Source organism: Polyergus mexicanus, unplaced genomic scaffold, assembly GCF_030449975.1.
Source record: "Polyergus mexicanus isolate NDT 795.1 unplaced genomic scaffold, iyPolMexi1.0 SCAF_25, whole genome shotgun sequence".
Classification (NCBI taxonomy): Eukaryota; Metazoa; Arthropoda; class Insecta; order Hymenoptera; family Formicidae; genus Polyergus; species Polyergus mexicanus.
In genome coordinates this window covers 2331696-2338462 of record NW_027223345.1, presented here as the reverse complement: position 1 = coordinate 2338462, position 6767 = coordinate 2331696, and the positions used below count along the sequence as shown (strand labels likewise).

General features: G+C 33.5%; 1 long non-coding RNA gene across 5 annotated transcripts; it reads right to left on the bottom strand.

The window, feature by feature from the left end:
- Window positions 1–1847: 1847 nt before the first annotated feature.
- Window positions 1848–6282, bottom strand: LOC138943230 (uncharacterized). Of its 5 annotated transcripts, none has more exons than XR_011448439.1 (6): window positions 3984–4335; window positions 3561–3700; window positions 3430–3471; window positions 3205–3346; window positions 2760–3126; window positions 1848–2655 (listed from the first exon to the last, which is right to left on the bottom strand). It is a non-coding gene; the product is annotated as an uncharacterized lncRNA (long non-coding RNA). The 5 variants fall into 5 exon arrangements; XR_011448436.1 differs by adding an exon at window positions 6164–6282 and having other exon boundaries at window positions 1849–3126; window positions 3984–4132; XR_011448437.1 differs by adding an exon at window positions 5982–6004 and having other exon boundaries at window positions 1849–3126; window positions 3984–4132.
- Between the last annotated feature and the right edge of the window lie 485 nt (window positions 6283–6767).

Sequence of the window (6767 nt, the reverse complement as noted above, 5' to 3'; positions counted from 1 at the left end):
CGTAACGGTTGAGCGCTCACGCACACTACTAGGCGCGCGGCTCAGAGACGTGCGTCCGGCTAAAAGTCAGCGCTGATTGGCCAGACTTTACTCAATAATAACTCCTTTATTAAGGGTTATACAAAAAAATGGTTCAGGACTTTTTAACTTATATGCACGTTTAATATAATTTTCGAATATTTAATGTGAATGTTATGTATGTATTGATAATGAAAAAATAGGAAAAAATTATTATTCTCCTTTACATATATATATATATATATGATATATATATATATATATATATATTTGGCTATTTTCTTTAATATATATACAGGGTGTCTGACATGTAAGTAGCCAAACGAAAAGTGGAGATAGATCGGGTCAACCTGAAGCGAAAAGTCCTATACCATTTTGCTAAATTCGCAATAATTATTATGTTATTAATTAAAATGTCTGAGCCAATGAGCGCGTGGGAAGCGGTAGGCCGAAATCGATAGAAATGTAAAATGGCTTACTTGTTTATGTCTCTTAGCGTCGGAAGTATCAGCTGAGCGAGAAAGGCGGAGTCACGCAGCAAGCGGCGAGCGACACCGCGCCGAAAAATCCTCTCGAATTGTTTTTTCGATAGCAAGACAATGATGCCCTATCATTTCCACACCACCTTGCGGTAGATAGCTTGGTGCGCTTTTTTATAGTAGTTTTCCCTGTAGGCCTAATCCACTCTCAATATTTAATGTAAAATGATTTTTTATATATGTATATACACATGTATATACATATATAAACATAAAAAATCATATTAATAATTTTTATAACAATATTTCAATAATATATTACATATATCGATGTCCCTAATATGTACTACACTGAAAATAAAAATAGTAAATTGAAAAAAGATCACATGCAACGCCACTAATATGAAATATGTATATCAGTACACCATTGCTTTTGAGATCCACAATTATGGATCTAGCAGAGACGTGAACCCCGGTCGTTTTACCGTAGCACTGAAAGTGGATCTGGCCATGTAGTTCCGCTCGGCCATAAAATGGATCCAGTTAGCGCCACTGTACCGGCTAGTTAAAGCGTTATAAGAAAAACGCCGGCGTGGCCCCTCTGAGGTTTCTCTCTGATATCATGTGCTGTATGGATATTGAACTTTTACGAATTAATCCAAGCACTTTATCAATAAACTAAATTTATTAACGATTATAATGGTTAATCACAATCTACCGATTACTTCCGATTAATTATTAAAATAACTCGAAGAAAGAAACGCGTTATTCGATGCGGAGACTTTAGCCGATCACAGGATACATAATAGCGTCCGCGTTGATCACGCGTAATGTGATACATTCAGTCGTTCGGCAGTCGGCAGCCGACAACATTAGTATTGACATAACCTGCTTGTTGTCGTCGCGCAATCCCCACATCGAATAACGCGTTTCTTTCTTCGAGTTATTAATTAATCAGTAGTAATCGGTAGATGGTGATTAACCGTTATAATCGTTAATAAATTCAGTTTATCGATAAAATGCGTGGATTAATTCGTAAAAGTTCGATAAGTGGTACAATTTGTTTATGAAAAAAAGTTTGCTAGTTATTCGTTGTGTTACACGGAAATATATATATTATTTGTTGAGTCGTATGAGGGCAACAAATCTCTACATACAAGGTAAGAGTCAGTGAGTGAGAGAGAGAGAGAGAGAGAGAGAGAGAGAGAGAGAGAGAGCGTGTGTGCGATCAGCTGTTTGCTACACGCGATGGGTATAAAAGAGAAAGACAGAGAGAGAGAGAAAGAGCATGTGTGCGATCAGCTGTTTGCTACATGCGATGGGTCTAAGAGAAAGAGAGAAAGAGAGAGAGAGAGAGAGAGAGAGAGAGAGAGAGAGAGAGAATGTGTATGTGTGTGTATACGTTGTTGTGTCTCCGGGAGAGGCACGGTAGTTGGGATCGTTTGCCGGAAGAAATTTAGAAATTCGGGCTCCGCTCGAGAACTGCACTGACTTTATTTAAATAAAAATGACACTTTTGCATTTAAATAAATATATAAATTTCTGTTTTATACGTGACTTGGCTTAATTACAATGTTCCCGCACTTTCGCTCGCGTCGCGTATTGCGATAACGGATATCTTGCCGTGCGTGTGTCTAGAGTCGAGTTTCGGTCTCGAGACTCACTTCTCGTTTCTTTGTATGTATTTCTGACGATTGTTAGCGATTTCACACGCGTGGAGGTAATTAGGAATAAAGATTGCCCCCTTGGTAGTTATGGTGACTGCTCGTTTGATATTAACGGTAAAGACTGCCCGCGTAATATTAATGGTAAAGACTGCCTGCCGCTCGTTAGCGATGAGTCTTTTTATTATCTCCCTTTGGTTTCCTAGGAGGGGATCGTTTAGCGACAAGACTATGTGTCGTGTTGCTTGATTTTGGCAAGATCCGGATGTAAGCTAAGGAGTTCTAAATAGGACTTCTTTGCTTGCATTTTCGCAATTTCTTTATTCCTTTTTACTTCGCTTTTAAGTAGGACTTCTACGTTGCATTTTCGCGATGTCCTTCTTCCGCTTGCCCTGATTTCCGCGTTTTCGCAATGAAATGATTGCACGGTTGCTCGGGCTTCGCGCGTGGTTCGCATTGTCAGCGCTTCGTTCGGTCAACGCTCGTAATGTGATCTATATTAGCGTTGAGCAATGCCTCATTGTATAAAATAATATATACCTATATTAATTCGTGTATAGCCTTTTCGGGCTATAACAACGTTCTCTCTAATACATACACTCCATCGCATATAGCAAATAGTTGATCGCAGCGAACGGCCCACATAATCACCAGCATTGGACGGTGAGTTGCGCCGCTGTTGCCTGCCTCGCGGACCGTAATTCGTTAACTGTTTTGGCTTATAATTTGAAAACTAAGCTTCGGAAAAAATTTTGGCAAAGAAAAAATCGTCTTAGAATTGAATCAAGTATATGACATTGTAAGGACAGAAGGTTGTTTTGAATCACCCTGTACAAAGATCGATATCCTTCCTCTCGACTTCACCAAGTAAACAACCGCGTTAGTGAATCGGTTAATGCTTCCTTCAAACACAGATTTACAGCTTCTTTTAAGTGGAAGCCGCCGATGTATCGGAAGTACTTTACCTAAAAAAATAAGATTAATTGAAATATATAATATATATGTATTTATGAGTTAATAAGGGCGAAACTGTTCTTACTTACAACATCGGAATAACCATCGTCATCGAAGTTTTCAAATCCGTCCATCTGTTGTAGTGATGAGATGGGAAGTTCAGCTGGTTTCTGTGATACGGAATGACGATCTTGTACGTATTTTAATATTTTTCGTAGTAGTCTATTCATTCTTTTGGAAAGAAAAAGATTAAATAAAGTTAAACTTTGAAATAAATATCTTATATTAATAAATAAGATATATTTCATACTTACGTCAGTTCGGCTTCCATGCAATTGAGTCGATCCTCTTCTTTCCTGTAATCATATATAAATATATATATATATATTACAAATACATCCTTTTGACAAACTCATATTTTTCTTATAAATTTTACAATATGTACAAATAAATACGAGGGTACTTTTTCTCTGTACTTTTCCTTTGCGTAATTTCTTATGAATAATGGATATTATATCCTACATTTTCAACACAATGATGATGGCGTATGTTTGATTGCTGCATGAGCCAGGTTCTTGCGGTTTCCTGTAATTCGGACAAAGTATTATTAGTATAATATGATTTGTTACAATTAGTAGTAAGTGTAAAATTTTCTATATTGTGTGGGTGTTGCTGTTGGAGTACAATCGGCGGTGTATGCGCGTGTGTTGTGATGTATGATGTGTTTGTCTGTATTTCTGGAACGTATTCCGTGTAAGATATGTTTGTGTGTTTGTATATTTGCGTGCGTGCGTGTAGTGTATGTTGTGTATGTGAGTGTGTGCCATGTGTGTATTATTATTTAAAATAGAATTCTCATCCAGCATACTGCTGATGTCCTCGAAGTCCTCGTCCATTATCTCTGATCCGATAGTAGCTACTATCATGCTCCTCCTCCGTTTTGTTGAATTTTCATCCGAAGACGTCGTTTGATACCGTGATGGTTTATTAACGACGCGCTTTGGACGATCCATATATCTGTAAGTATCAAAATACAATATATTTTGTATATTAAGAGCATACACACACTCATGTACATTGTTTACATTTTTATACATGCATATATGCACATTAATATTATATATATAAATAATTTGCTAAAAACTCTTGTAATCGTATGATAAAAGAATGCATTTTATACTTTTCATCTATTCTGTATCATAGTTGTAACATTATATAAATTCCTATAACTATTGGTTTAACATTTTGTACATTAGATATTCTGTATTGAATCGATCAGATATGAATATTAACTGATTTATCCAACGTATACTCATCTACATTGAAAGCGAGTCCTAATTATTTAATAACAGCTACAAATAAGGCTTTTGAGAGACTTTCAACAATTTCTGTTTCAAGATTAAAATGAATGTAATTCCCTGGTGCAATATTATATACAAAAGCACTATGTATGGTGTATTTAGAAGAATCGTAACATTTGTAGGTAAATAAAAAAATAAAAAAATAATATAAAAATAAAATAAAAAAATTTACTTAGAAAAGTTTGAAATAATATCTATTATTATATTATTATTATTACATATTTAGTATAATATAAAGTATAAGAAATCACATAAATAAGTTTATTCGAAGTATTATTTATTATTAATTTAAATTTATTTTTATAACATGTTTATTTAATTATTTTAGATTAACTAGTAATAAGAATTTAGAATTCACTAATAATAAATTATACTTTCTTATTACACTAATTATTAATTGCATATTTTACAAGAGCAGTCGGGGGACGCCAAGTTAGATTCGTTACACGTACGCGCATGCGCGCACACACGCATACGTACTCACACTCAACACACACGCGCGCGCGCACGCACACACACACACGCATCCGCACGCATGTACATGCAAACGCTTACGCACAAATTCACTAGCTTGGCATCTCCGACTGCTCTTGTAAACTACGCAATTAATAATTAGTGTAATAAGAAAGTATAATTTATTATTAATTAATTCTAAAATCTTATTATTAATTAATCTAAAATAATTAAATAAACATGTTATAAAAATAAATTCAAATTAATAATAAATAATACTTCGAATAAACTTATTTATGTGATTTCTTATACCTTATATTATACTAAATATGTAATAATAATAATATAATAATAGATATTATTTTAAACTTTTTTAAGCAAATTTTTTTATTTGAAATATTTTTTTATTTTATTTTTTTAAATGTTTTTTTAATAATTAAATGTTGGGCTTTTGTTAGCAGCAGTCGGGAGTGATTTTTTAAATGTTTTTTAGTTTTTGTTTTATTTATTTTTGTTATATTATTTTTTTCTATTGTTTTTTTAATATAATAATTTTTTTCAATTGTTTCTTTTTAATTTAATTTTTTGTTATATTATTTTCTTATATTATTATAGTTTTTTTTACTAAATAAATAATTTTTCTATTGTTTTTTTTAATTAACAACATAATATAATCACGAGGAAGAGAGAGAGAGGTAGGAGGAGGGGAGGGGAGAGAGACTGAAATAATATCTAAATTAAAATATATAAATTGTGTAGCCATAATTATAACTATGCAGACAAATATATAAACTGTATAGCCATAATGATAGCTATGCAGATAAATATATAAATTGTATAGGCATAATTATAGCTATGCAGACAAATATATAAACTGTATAGCCATAATTATAGCTACGCAAACAAATATATAAACTGTATAGCCATAATTATAGCTACGCAGACAAATATATAAACTGTATAGTCATAATTATAGCTATGCACATAAATATATGAACTGTATAGCCATAATTATAGCTACGCAGACAAATATATAAACTGCAAAGCCATACTTATAGCTACGCAGACAATTATATAAACTGCAAAGCCATAATTATAGCTCCATAAACAAATATATAAAATGCAAAGCCATAAAAAAATGAAATACTAATAAAATAAAAAGTGAAACACTAATAAATAACACTAATTATTGACACTTTGACAGGTTGAGGTTATGTATAATGTTTATTCCCACCATTATCACTTCGAGATGTCCTCAGTAAATTATTAAAGTTCCCTATGCAAATGCTCAGAACGAATCTTATTGGTGAATCATTTTGCTTCTTAGGTACAATCGGCAGCCAATGAGAGGACGCGTAAACGAGACCATATTGTTTTTTCACTTTTTATTAACAGCATAAGGACTATCGCACACAAATTGACATAGCTGCATATGCATAGCATAAGATCGTCTGGACCAATGAGCATCGAAATAAAATCGCCATATTGATTTACATAGTATCCTCATTGGTCCAGACGGTCTTATGCTAAGCATATGCAACTATGTCAATTTGTGTGCGATAGCCTGAAATAACGATAATGATAAGCTTTAAACCTTCCTTGGTTAATAAGAAATTTATGTTCGAAAGATAATATCAAACTATGTAGTAGTTATCGAGAACTCAGACCACAACCGATCCGAGCTCGGTGAAATGCATATTCCCTCCGTTTTTTGCCAACGTGCGGTTGGCAGCAGTCGGGAGTAAAACAACGTGCGGTTGGCAGTAATCGGGAGTAAAAATACGTGTTTTCAGAATGGATAAGATATTGTAAAGTACGTTAAATTATTATATACAAAG